Consider the following 14,562-nt stretch of genomic DNA (forward strand, 5'->3'; position numbering starts at 1 on the left):
AGGGTTACGTTAAAGGACAATAAGGTGCTTGTCCGAGTTTTGGGGGTTATGGCCAGGATTGTGCTATGGTTTTTTCTGTTTGCACAAACTGAATAAATAAGGGCTTGCAACAACACAGCTTCTGCAAAACAGTATGAAGCCTGCAGCATAAGTATGTGATCTGATCTGCATATCCGTCAGATGGGATGATTGCCCAATGCTTGTACAGTAACAAGGCTAAACTTATAGCTCTGAGGAAATAATGATATATTTTTATGTAACATAGCCCATAGCATCTGCACGTGTATATGACACGTTAGGCAGGTTCATGGTTGCACAGAATATTTCCTTATCTACTTATAACACAATGCAATGAATGCTTGGGTAATTAATATATTCTTTCTCATGTGCATTTTCCTGGTTAAGACGATTTTCTGTTTGCTCTAGAAATTATATAGCCCTGAAAAGTGTAGAACACTTTTTTTACACTGTACTATTTTTTTTTTTCATATGGAAACAACACTTAAATAATTTATATAGTGTGTAGAAAAGAATTTGAAATTATTTTGTAGGGTGACAGGTCCCCTTTAAAAAACATGCAATTAACAAACTCCACCCATTCCAAAGAAAGCCCCACACCAATTGTGGTCTACACAAAGTACACAAAGGCAGGTTCTGAAATGATCACTTTGCAGTAGAGCTGGGCGGTATGACCAAAAATTTATATCACGGTATTTTTCAAAATTATATCGGTGTCACGGTATTTGACGGTATTTTTTTTTCCATGCATGATTAGGTGTTAACCCCATTTCCTAATAAATTAGAGAATAATTACTGCAGTATTGAAAATCAGAGTCAGGCAAGCGAAGGATCGGCAACAGAAAGTCGTAAGGTAAATCAGGCAGGCTTAGCACAGGAGGAGGCATTTGATAGCTTTAAATACCCCCCACGCATGCGCATAACCGGCGCCGTCAGCGGGTCACGGACGTGCACGCTTTGACATGTATGTGCGCTTTGACGCACACGCACCGTCCCGTGGACCGTGAGTACCCTGACACCCCGGTATTGCGGTATCTGAAAAATGAATATAGTTTAAAAAAAAAAAATACCGGTATTCGGTATTAAACGGTATATCGCCCAGCCCTACTTTGCAGCTTTAGAGTGGTGGATCAACCATCACTACTATGTGGGTGTTTCCCACAATTTTGTATGGGAAGTGGAGAAATGATGGGGGAATTTGGTGCTTTATGGGCCTTGAAGGGGTTGTTCATATTCAAATTAACTTTTATTAAGATGTTGACACTGATATTCTAAAACAACTTACAATTGGTTTTCATTTTTTATGGTTGTACAGTTATTTTGCTTTTTATTCATCAGCTCTCCTTTTTGGAATTTTAGTAGCTATCTGGTTGCTAGAGTCTTGTTTACCTTAGAAACCAGGCAGTAGTTTATATAAGAGACTGGATTATGAATAGGAGAGGGACTGAATAGAATGATAAGTAATAATACAATTGTAAGATCACAGAGCAATAGTTCTTGGCTGAAGGATAGTGACCCCCCAATTTGTAAGCTGAAAACATGCAGAAGTGAAAAGCAAATAATTTAAAAACTATAAAAAAAAATAAATAATAGAGACAAATAGCAAAGTTTCTAAAACATACTAAAATTGAACATAAAGGTGAACCACCTATTTAAGGTGGGTATATCAAGGTCACCAAACAGTTCTTACCACCTTAAGGTGTGTTATATCTGGTTTAATAACCAAATCATAACTGCCACTATCTAGAGAATCTGATCGAAGACCACATCAACCAGCAGATACAGTCCCCAATTAGATGGGACAATGAAACCTGTCCGATCGACATCTGGATATTGGTCGGGTAGGCACATCAGAGGCCCCATATCTATGTATGACCACTTTTGCAGTTACCATGAATATCTATTACCCAATTCCATTACATATAAAACATACATATAAAGGATGTGTCCAGACATTAGAGCTAGCAGCAAAATAATAAAAAGACAAATGGAACAGAAATGAATTAACTGGCATTTATATAAATTACAGGGGGGGCATCCATAATCTGTGCATTGGTCATTGTCCTTTTGTACCAGTCATTCAGAATGTGTATGTGCAGGCACTTGGCACATTAAAGCTGAACTAAGGCAGGTCTCCAGCGTGAGTATGACCCAAAGCTCTCCCTAATGCCAGATCACAACTTAAGAGAGAGTATTTCTTAATTTCAAAGGCAGAGTGTGAGGTCATGTAAAACTAACATTTCCAAATAAAGGCAGGAGGGCTGGTTTGAGTAAGTGTTATCCTAAAAGGACTGTTTACTCCATTAGCAGCCAGTTGACCTGAACAGAAGCTGTCAGGCCTGGATTTGTGGGCAGGCCACAAAGGCCTGGGCCTAGTGTGGTATGCTGCCTGCTGGTCGCATCTGTACTGGGGATTAGACAGGAGATTTTGGACAGCTGTTTAAGTCTCCCACCTGTCCAGTCCCCAGGTGGTGCAGTGGGTGTATGAGGGAGGTATGAGCAGGTGGGAGTAAGCATGGGGAAGCGGGGGAGTGACTGGCGTAGAGGTGAATCAGCTTTAAATCCATCCGGTTTGATAAGTGCCAGACCACACAAAAATGCAGAAGGGTAGGTACACATGGAGCAAGGAAGTATGGTGTTCTTGAAGAGGAAAAACACCGTCACTGGAACTAGTGAGAATACCACAATAAATATTGATCCAATGAGCATACAATAATTCCACAGAACGTGCAACGAGACAGACAGGGAACATAAGGCAGTGTAGCGGCATTATGTTCACATTAGGCCACATTACTGGTTCTATAAAAAAAAAAAGCAAAAGGTTTCATAACATTTAAAATCTACACCATGAACATATCTGGCACACATCAATTCTTACAGTATATGTGCAGGGACCCAATATAGCTTCCAAACCTGCTGGTCTAAGTAATGGAGAAATAGCACAACAGCAGGGCAGAGTGAATACAGTAGGGACACTAAACTCTGGTGAAACAATAGCTGTAGGGATCATTTTCTGATCATTTATCAACATTTTCAGTGCCACACACGGACAGATTTAAGCTGCTAATTCAAGTCTTTAGGGCTGTGGCACACGGGGGAGATTAGTCGCCCGCAACATAGGATCTCCCTTGTCATGGGCGACTAATCTCCCCGAAATGCCATCCCACCAGTGAAAATGTAAATCGCCGGTGGGATGGTATACGCGGCGCTACGATTTCCAGAAATCGCTTAAGTTGCCTTGAGAGGAAACTTCCCGCTGCGTATGCCATCCCATTGACAATTTACATTTTCGCCGGTGGGATGGCATTTCGGGAGATTAGTCGCCCACGACAAGGGAGATTTGTCGCGGGTGTGTCACAGCTCTTAGACTGATTCTGCAGTTTATCTGTCAGTGTATGGGGACCCCCAACAGCCCTACCGAACATTAGGCAGGTGTCAATCAGCAGTTTTGATTTCTTATTTAGATCAGGGATCGTATCAGCCTCGTTGATGTGGCCCTCACTCTGACTGCTCCTATCGCTGTCATTGTAATAAGATAATTTGGCCCTAGGACCAAATTATCAGATTAGCCCGATATCGCCCATGTATCGCATGTAACTACTTTCAAATGAATCCTTCACTTGACAAAAGTTCACAGAACAGCCAGGAAAACAAGGAAGCATGTCCAGTCAAACCGCTTACCTCAACAAATGATCACACAAGGGATACTACAGATACGGGAACAGTTATCCAGAATGCTTTGGACCTGGGTTTTAATAAATAATTTAATTATATCTTAGTTGGGACTGTTTTATTATTACAGAGAAAAAGAAAACTTTTAAAAACTTATATTATCTGATTATGGAAATGGAGTCTATTGGAGACGGCCTTCCCATAATACAAAGCTTTCTGGATAACTGGTTTCCAAATAATGGATCGTATACCTGTACTAAAAATACCTGCAGATTTTAGTACCATCTTGTTGAAGCTTTGGCCATGTTTGATTCAAGTGGAAGTATAAAAGGAGTCTGCTTTTATAGGGAGATGCTATCATTTATTATAGTTTCTTAACAGCCAGCTGCGTTTCTGGGGTTGCTGCCTCCTGAGGTAATAGCACACTCCGACACCTCCCACACCTGTTTACCCTTACTTCTTCAGTGTTGGAGCGCATTCAAAGGGGGGCTGCACCACTAGTGCAGAGAACGCTATTGCAGCCCCTGGTACCTGGCAGCTCACTGCTGCCAGAGGCAAGTTTCTCACCTTGTCTCAAGACAGGAGCAGGCCTGTTGACAGCATTTATAGATCTGTCACTTTGTACCAGTCATATTTTTCCCAACATCAAGAAAGGGCACAGACGTAGGCTGAGGAAACAGCTGCTAGTAATGGAATAACTGTTAAACGTGGCATCCCTCATATATGGCAGACCTCTCCCTCGGGAATGGCAGACCTCTCCTTCTGATTAGTGAGAGTTCATAATTGTATAAATATAGCAAGTCATCATCAGCAGAACAGGGGGCAGAACTAACGTCTCCCACAGAAGTGTAACAACTCCCTCTCTGAGGCTGGCAAACGCAAACAAAGAATCCAGTGGTTCCTCAGAGTTAATTATCCATTGATTTCATTCAGCTACGTGTGCATTGGGTGCATGACAACATCATGGGGTCTCTTGTAAGGAACAGGCAGTCACAGAGGCAGAATACTACCCCCCCCCCCCCTTAGGAAGCACAAGCAGTAGGAAAAGTAACATTTTTTTGAACAAGTAACCTTTCAGCATTCCAGCTGCTCAGCCAGTTCCAACTGCCTCTGTTTATGTATCCAGCTCTGAAAGCTGCAATTCACATGGGGGCCCCATTCCAAGGGACTAAGCAACTGTATTAAGCAAAACTGGCAGTGACAACTTACTTTGTACAGACAAATGGTAACACTCTATAGAACCTTATGTAAAGCAATAACTGTTTAACTTCTTCACTGCCTGGAGCTTTTCTTAGCACTGCTGCACAATATATGCCATATGGATATGCCAGTTATGGTCAAATTAATTCTAGATGTTATTTTATGTTTTATACACTTTATCAGCCCTTTTTTGTACCTTTCATTTCAGATGTGCACTTCTAAACTTGTCCTCCTATTTTGTGCTGACACGCTTGGCCTGGCCGATTCTTCACAGACCCAATATGAGCATAGGTATGCACAAAGGCTGAATTGCCTCCATCTGTACTGAAAAGAGAAGAGACCATTTTAGCTTAAGCCTCTTAAACAGCTACATGCTCAGGTTTTATTCATCATACTCATCCATTGCTGCCCCAGTGGAGCTTACAATCTGAGGTCCTTGTTACAGTCACACATTGGCTTCCTGGCCAATATTTTACAAGCCTGGCTGGTAAAAACTAAGCTTTATGCCACTGTTAATAATAGGAAATAAAAGGAAAATATAGGAAGGATGGTATTTAATGTCGGAAAATGTGGCAACCCTAACCCCCCCAAGGTTTAATCATATACAGGCATGGGACTTGTTATCCAGAATGCTCGGGACCTGGGGTTTTCCAGATAAGGGATTTTTCCGTAATTTGGATCTCCATACCTTAAGTCTGCTAAAAATCATTTAAATATTGAATAAACCCAATAGGCTTGTTTTGCCTTCAATAAGGATTAAATATATCTTAGTTGGGATCAAGTACAAGGTACTGTTTTATTATTACAAAGAAATAGGAAATACTTTTTAAAAATTAGAATTATTTGTTTATAATAGTCTATGGAAAAAAGCCTTTTCGTAATTCGGAACTTTCTGGATAAGGGGGTTTGGGGGTTTCTGGATAAGGGATCCCATACCTGTACCAATTAACCTGCATGTATGTCTTTTGGGGGGGGGGTTATAGAGACTGGAGACATTGCTTGTTGATGTTAGACAGGATTTACATATATTTTATGTCTTTAAATAAAAAATATATTGCCATATATTGCAGCCATGGTTATGGCTGCAGTGAATTACCAACCTCTGCCACATGTTTTCTTGCAAAAAAAAATACTATGGAGTGGTTTCTTTATAGCACCCACAAATATATATTCAAATACACACACAAATATAAATCATAACAATAAAAAAGAAAACATTCAATAGGTATGGAGTGGGAGGAGTTGAAGGGGGGGATTGTTGTACAGAAAATAATGTAAAATTGTTACAATCCAAACAGGCACACACATATACACACGTTATTTTGAATTTCAATAAATGTATATGAATGATTGTTTTTCTGTTATTCATATTAATGCCTTAGGATACAGGAAAAACATTTGAATATTTCCCAGTTGCAATTGTTTTTACATAATGAAGTCAACAACAAAAAAAAACCTGCAAAAGGTTTTATTTTGAAAATTCATATCTGGTCTGAATGAGCGTAGCAAGCACTGTGGCACTATGGTGGGGGTGTGCACTGGAGCAGCTATGCATCCCTAATCTGTGCAAGTAACTTGTATGGACTGCACACTGATCAATGAGTAATGGAAAGGAAAGTACCTTCCCCAGCACCAGCTCAAACTCCAGAATGGTAGGTGAACTGAAATTTCCCATGCACCCTTAAAGGAGAAGGAAAGGTTAAGTCACTTGGGGGTGCCAAAATGTTAGACACCCCCAAGTGACTTAGAACGCCTACCTTGTACCCCGGGCTGGTGCCCCCGTACGGAGAGAACAGCACCAGCCCGGGGCAGCTGCCGGCGCTACCTGCTTCCTCCTCGCTTGCGCGCGCATGCGCAGTAGAGTGAAAAGCCGAACTTAAACATTAAAGTCGGCTTTTCACTCTACTGCGCATGCGCCGGCCCACGGATTTCGGCAGCAGCGCGCAAAGGAAGGAGGAAGCGGTGTCTACAGGTGCCCCGCGCTGGTGCTGTTTTCTCCTAACGGGGGCACCAGCCCGGGGTACAAGGTAGGTCATGTAAGTCACTTGGGGGTGCCTAACATTTTGGCACCCCCAAGTGACTTAGCCTTTCCTTCTCCTTTAAAGGAACAGTTGTAAAAATGGGTAAACTGGATAAAATGGATAGACTGCACAAACTAAATAATGTTCTCAATATAGTTAGTTAGGCAAAATGAAATCTATAAAGGCTGGAGTGAACAGATGTCTAACATAATGGCCAGAACTCTACAGCTCTCTAACCTCTTAGTTAGTCAGTAATATTATGGGGGCCCACATGGGACATAACTGTTCAGTTAGTTTGTGAGCACGCAGGTCAGATTCAAATGCAAACTAACTGAACAGTTATGTCCCATGTGGCCCCCTCTCAAGTCACTGATTGGCTACTGACTGCTAACAGCTTAGAGTGCTGAAAGCAGGAAGTAGAGTTAAGCCCATTATGTTGGACATCTGCTCACTCCAGCCTTTATAGATTACATTTTTCCCAAACTAATTATATTGAAAACATTTTTTATTTTGCCAATATTTTAATTTTTACACTGAACTGCTCCTTTAAACAGTTATACCTACCACTGAATTTTAGGTGGCCATCATAGATACATACTGGTATCACCTCACAGCATGTATGTATGGGATCTATTATCCAGAATGCTTGGGACCTGGGGTTTTCCGGATAAGGGATCTTTCTGTAAATTTGATCACCATACTTTAAAGAATAAGTAAACTTTTTTTTCTATTAATAAAATTACTCTAAACAGCTTCCCATAATTGCCTATCTTTGTCCCTCTGTTCTTTGTCAAACCCATTTATTTATGTATTATTTAATACATAAATGATTTTTAGCTGACTTTGTTCTTTCTGACCTGGTTCCTCAGTTACAAGCTGATCGATTCCTCTCCTTCCTTGTTCAGAGTGAAGCTCCGCCCCACTTCCTGTTCAGGTGTCTCATCAAGAAAAAAAACCCTGCTAATGCACAGACTGGCTCCTGCTGCCTCCAGGCATGCGCAGAAGGCTCTCCACTTCAACTACAGGTAGTCGATGTAATGAGAGACCTGAGCAGGAAGCTTCGCTTTGAACAAGGAAGGAGAGGAATCGATCAGCTTGTAACTGAGGAACCAGGTCAGAAAGAACAGTCGGCTAAAAATCATTTATGTATTAAATAATACATACAGTGGAGGAAATAATTATTTGACCCCTCACTGATTATGTAAGTTTGTCCAATGACAAAGAAATGAAAAGTCTCAGAACAGTATCATTTCAATGGTAGGTTTATTTTAACAGTGGCAGATAGCACATCAAAAGAAAAATCGAAAAAATAACTTTAAATAAAAGATAGCAACTGATTTGCATTTCATTGAGTGAAATAAGTTTTTGAACCCTCTAACAAAAAAAGACTTAATACTTAGTGGAAAAACCCTTGTTTGCAAGCACAGAGGTCAAACGTTTCTTGTAATTGATGACCAAGTTTGCGCACATTTTAGGAGGAATGTTGGTCCACTCCTCTTTGCAGATCATCTCTAAATCCCTAAGGTTTCTCTGAGCTTGAGCTCCCTCCATAGGTTTTCTATTGGATTAAGGTCCGGAGACTGACTAGGCCACTCCATGACCTTAATGTGCTTCTTCTTGAGCCACTCCTTTGTTGCCTTTGCTGTATGTTTTGGGTCATTGTCGTGCTGGAACACCCATCCACGACCCATTTTCAGTTTCCTGGCAGAGGGAAGGAGGTTGTCGTTCAGGATTTCACGATACATGGCTCCGTCCATTTTCCCGTTAATGCGAATAAGTTGTCCTGTGCCCTTAGCAGAAAAACACCCCCAAAGCAAAATGTTTCCACCCCCATGCTTGACGGTGGGGACGGTGTTTTGGGGGTCATAGGCAGCATTTTTCTTCCTCCAAACACAGCGAGTTGAGTTAATGCCAAAGAGCTCTATATAGACCACAGCACCTTCTCCCAGTCACTCACAGAATCATTCAGGTGTTCATTGGCAAACTTCAGACGGGCCTGCACATGTGCCTTCTTGAGCAGGGGGACCTTGCGAGCCCTGCAGGATTTTAATCCATTGCGGTGTAATGTGTTTCCAATGGTGACTGTGGTCCCTGCTAATTTGAGGTCATTAACTAACTCCTCCCGTGTAGTTCTAGGATGCTTTTTCACCTTTCTCAGAATCATTGACACCCCACGAGGTGAGATCTTGCGTGGAGCCCCAGAGCGAGGTCGATTGATGGTCATTTTGTGCTCCTTCCATTTTCGAACAATCGCACCAACAGTTGTCACCTTCTCTCCCAGCTTCTTGCTAATGGTTTTGTAGCCCATTCCAGCCTTGTGCAGGTCTACAATTTTGTCTCTGACATCCTTGGACAGCTCTTTGGTCTTTCCCATGTTGGAGAGTTTGGAGTCTGCTTGATTGATTGATTCTGTGGACAGGTGTCTTTTATACAGGTGACTAGTTAAGACAGGTGTCCTTAATGAGGTTGATTGAGTAGAAGTGTCTAACCACTCTGTGGGAGCCAGAACTCTTAGGCTGATGCCACACCAGGCGTAGGGCTGATTTTTTTGGCAAGCGGAAAAACGCTTGCCGAAAATTCAGCCCTACGCCTGCTACTTGTGCCTGCACCTGAATGAATGGGATACGCTCGGGTGCAGGCACATGTAGCCGATATACGCATGAAAACGCGAGAGAATGCAAAGTTCGTGCGTATATCGGCTACATGTGCCTGCACCCGAGCGTATCCCATTCATTCAGGTGCAGGCACAAGTAGCAGGCGTAGGGCTGAATTTTCGGCAAGCGTTTTTCCGCTTGCCGAAAAAATCAGCCCTACGCCTGGTGTGGCATCAGCCTTAATGGTTGGTAGGGGTTCAAAACCTTATTTCACTCAATGAAATGCAAATCAGTTGCTATCTTTTATTTAAAGTTATTTTTTCGATTTTCCTTTTGATGTGCTATCTGCCACTGTTAAAATAAACCTACCATTGAAATGATACTGTTCTGAGACTTTAACCCCTTTTTTAAGGGTTTTAAAAAGGTTAAATGTTTGTAAGTTACACATGACAGGTTATAAAACAGCCAGCCTCCAAGCATTAAATTCTTTATACAATCTTAAAAGCCGCAGGATATTCAAGTCATGGCATGGAATAGTAATGTCTATGCTTATCAAGTACAGAATTACACTGACATTTTTGAACTTGTAAATGTTCAGTAATAAGTTGCTGTTATCAGTTAAGATAAAAATCCATTCAATTTTATACCCTCAAGAGGGGCATATTTGCGAAAGATCTGCTAGTTTGGAGAGGTCGCTAAAGGAGCGGATCTTCATGTGTATGTCCACCTTGAGAGTCTGTGGTGCGAACCAAAATTGGGATATGCTGCAAGACTGGCCCAAGAGACAGAAAATACAATTAACTGTACATTACAGGATACAGTTCTGATTCAACTCTAACAGATCCAAATTTGGTCTAATAAAAGTCAGAGAAACAGCGTCAACTTGTGCAATGGCTAAAACTTACTAGGCATTCTTCAAAAAATGCTGTCTGATAAGCAACTAGAATGGCAGGAAGGAAGCAAACTACTAACAAAAGGAAAGCTAAACATTAGCCCCCAGTATGCCAGCCTCCACCCCTACAGTAATTTTGGAATCACCAGTTGCTACCTTATAATATTGTAGCTATATATATTGTATATTCAGAGTAATACAAGATTGTTATTTCCAGTGTGGGTGGTGCTGCAGGAATATAACTTCACGAAAACCACCTAAGCTACACTATATTGCTAAAAGTATCTGGACCACCATCTAAAATGACATACTCAGTTCAAAACTCACATTCCAAATTGTCTCTGGAAGCAATGTCAGCACAAGAACAATTCACAAGGAGCTTGGGTTTTTTTATGAGTGATCAAAGGCAAACAAATCTAGTGTCAGCTTGTGCAATGCCAAGTGACAGGTCATTGCCACTGGACTCTACAGCAGTGGAAATGCGACCTCTGTAAAGATAAATGACATGTTACCATATGGAATTCTTTCTGATTTCTGGGTCTGGCAGATGTCAGGAGAACACCATCTGCCTGAATGTGTACTGCTAACATTGGGTGGGTGAGGAATAATCGTCTGGTGCTGTTTAATGTAATGAAAGGAAAACTATACCCCCAGAATGAATACTTAACCAACAGATAGTTTATATTCTGTTAAGTGACCTATTACAGAATATATATATGTATATATAAAGGCTGAGGCACACACTTATAGGGATAACAACCCAGGTCAAATATCATTTCCCTTGATCCACCATTTAGTGATGGGCTGTGAGCTCCCTCAGAGATCACATGACGACAAATAATGCAGCTCTAACTGTAACAGGAAGTAGTGTGGAAGCAAAAGGCAAAACTCTGTTCATTAATTGGCTGATGAGGCCTAGCATGTATGTGTGCCTTGGTTTGTTTGTGTGCACCATGAATCCTATGATCCCAGGGGGCGGCCCTTCATTCTTAAAGTGGCAATTTTCTATTTAGGAGTACCCAATAGTACATACTACTAAAAAAGAATATTTATCTGAAAATGGTTTATTTAGATGAAGAAGGGTTTTACAAATGAGATTCTTTATGAAATATATTTTTATAGAGACCTACATTGTTTGGGAGTATAGTTTTCCTTTAAGGCTAGTGCTCCTGGTTCCATTGAAAGCAACCCTTAAGGCTCAGTGTATAATAACATTCTAGACAGTTTCCTACTTTGTGGCAACATTGGTCCTTTCCAACAATCCCCATAAAGCCAAAGTGAGGTACGTACAGAATGGCAGAGGAAGAGCATGACCTCAACCCAACTGAATGTCTATGGGATAAATTGGAACACCCTCTGTGAGCCAGGCCTGAACGTCCAACCAATTGCTTGTGACTTAATGAAAGCAAATCCCATTATTAATGTTTTAATATCTATCTTCCCAGAAAAGCAAGAGATTGTTGTAACAACAAAGGGAGGACCAACTTCACATAAATAGCCTTGATTTGGGAATGAGATGTTGTACAACAAGTGTCCCCATTCTTCTAGCCATGTGTTTATGTTTAAATATGAATATACAGAAAAGGATTGCTTTGTTCATACATCTCTTTATTTTACACTCAAATTGCAATGTGTATTGAAGAGGGCCCTGAAGAAGCCCAAGAAGGAAAAGGCTACATATCAGCCTACATTTAAAGGAGAATGCAAGTCAAAATTTAAAAAGCATACTGCCCAATAGTCCTCCTATTGTTTAGTAATAACGCCACCCTTTTGGCTCACCTAATCAAATATTTACTCAGTCACACTTACTTCACATTTTCTAGAACAAGCAGCCATCTCTAAAAAGGTATGCTCTCTTCCTTTCCCTCCTTGCTTCATACTGCACATGTGTTTCATTCCGTCCCCCCCTCCCCTCAGGCAGATCCGCTTCTGATTGGCTGGTGGGCATGTGTAGATCAGAATAGGAGACTGGATCAAGTTACACACATGCTCAGAGATAAGGAAGGCTGCCGCTGGCAGCCTACAGGAAGGGAAGAGAGATTTCATTGATGTCACTGTAGTCTTCACACTGCTGTAGGCTGCCAGCACCATATCTCAGAGAAGCAAGCAGGGATCTGGGAATTTAGATATGCAGTAAGTACTTAAAAGTAAATCTAAAGGCATTCTTTTTAATTTATATTAACCTTTCATTGTCCTTTTATACAGTACATCACTTACAAGAAAAGCCAATCCTCTGAAAATTAAAAGGTATGTTCCCTGAAGATAGGGTGCTCCTGAAGGAGTTGCATGAGGCCTGAGGCTTCACTGGGTAAAGCTGGGCATTAGAATCACAGAATATAAACTTGATTCACTTTGGCAACTAGTATAGGAAGGAATCAAAACCACTGTCCTTTTAACTCAGCTGATCAATACTCTCAATAGTGGTTATGGAAAGTTTTCCCTTACTTTGCAAAGTAAGTTTGGTATTGTGCATGTTATTTAGCAAAAAGAAGTATAACTAAAGTCCCTAAATACACTGACTTGGATAATGCCTAAAAGGCAGACACTTCATTAATGACAAATTTGGAAAGCTCACTGCACACAGATACAAGCAAAAAATAAAAATCCACCCTAAGGGAGAAAGAATTGATTTTGTTACATCAAGCAACAAATGCTGTCATTTCTGGGTGACCCTGTAACATTACTATGACAAAGGAATAAAAGAATATAAAATCAATATACTTATGAAACAAAACCTGTTAAAGTCTGCAGTCAGAAGTTGTAGATTCAAGTTGCCTGCCAAACTGTAAAGAATGCTTTAGTGTACCAGGTACATAACCCCAAGTGTCCTCCTAATCCTACGACATACCTGAATTAGACCTGTGCCATGGCCCTAAATTTTAGGGGCCTAAATGTATCTACTAACTATGGTGTTATTTACATTTTATAACATATCTGATATGGGAAACAGTTATTTATCTTACACAACTTAACGGCAATGGAACCTGGTATGACGGGCAAAGCTCCTCACTCAAAAAGCAAAGGGAAGATTTTAAGAGAATGAGAATATTTTGGAAAGATTAACAAAATAAAACAAAAAACGGTTCTCTACAATATTATAGAGTGTGAAAAAAATTGTGGCATTCACCTCATCTAAAGAGGAAAACCCTTTGATTCCTTAATTATCTTTGTTGTTTGAAACCCTGGAAAAAAAGTGTCTAGAATTAGACCTTGATGGTGGTACTCTTAAGGTGCAGCAAAAAAAAAAAAAAAGGCAAATGGCACTCAGAGCTGCAAACAAGGGAACAAGCCCTTAAAACTTTTTTTATTGCGGAGGTGCAACGTTTCGGGGCAAAATGACCCCTTCATCAAGCATACAAATCGGTGAAAGCATCAAGAATTTATACATATTCATTAACCACATCCCCAAAGTTAATTGGGAAATTGAATAAATACTTCATCAAACACAGGTGTGTTATATTACAATACAACAGCATAAAACAAAATACATTAATACATCAAATATAATGTGTTTATTTACTTATGTTTTATTTCAGATAAATAACTTCCCGAGTGCACATCAGGGATGGATACTATTTTCCTTCATGTTAGGGTAAGATATCTTGCTTTTTTAAACTGTGCTTGTTTGATCTTTGCAAGTAATTGGTAATGTTTTTAACTATGGTTCAGTATGTAACGATTTAACTTGACAAGTATCATTTTGTATTTTAGTATCCAGTGGGCTTTTTCCTGCGATACATTGTTTTCATTCAGTTACGTGACTGGATTTGGAACTGTGATGAAAATTGTTCACATTTTTGCACATTCAATGTTTAATGCACCCTTGTTAGATATATAGCGTGTAAGATTCACTTTATTTGATGTATTAATGTATTTTGTTTTATGCTGTTTTATTGTAATATAACACCTGTGTTTGATGAAGTATTTATTCAATATTCCAATTAACTTTGGGGATGTGGTTAATGAATATGTATAAATTCTTGATGCTTTCACCGATTTGTTTGCTTGATAAAGGGGTAATTTTGCCCCAAAATGTTGCACCTCCGCAATCCTTGGTTTTAACTGTTTAAATTATTTTTCTGTATAATTAGAGGTAGATTTACTAAAACTTGAATTTTTAACTTCACATTAACACATTTCCATTAATTTCAGACATTTATTAAAA

The 14,562-nt window shown here is 40.2% G+C and overlaps 1 protein-coding gene across 7 annotated transcripts in view; it reads right to left on the minus strand.

Moving 5' to 3' along the window:
• Nucleotides 1–14,562, minus strand: part of LOC100494438 (putative nuclease HARBI1) — a 39,286-nt gene that overhangs the window by 19,726 nt on the left and 4,998 nt on the right. For 4 of the 7 annotated variants that reach the window (XM_004911854.4, XM_012957782.3, XM_012957783.3 and 1 more), the window contains exon 2: nt 5,087–5,214. The exons of 1 other annotated variant lie outside the window; for it this stretch is intronic. The gene's annotated coding sequence lies outside the window, so the exon portion shown is untranslated. The remainder of the gene's footprint in view (nt 1–5,086; nt 5,215–14,562) is intronic. 2 more of the 7 variants (XM_004911853.4, XM_002935123.5) reach the window with 1 other exon arrangement.

This window comes from Xenopus tropicalis, chromosome 2, assembly GCF_000004195.4.
Source record: "Xenopus tropicalis strain Nigerian chromosome 2, UCB_Xtro_10.0, whole genome shotgun sequence".
Classification (NCBI taxonomy): Eukaryota; Metazoa; Chordata; class Amphibia; order Anura; family Pipidae; genus Xenopus; species Xenopus tropicalis.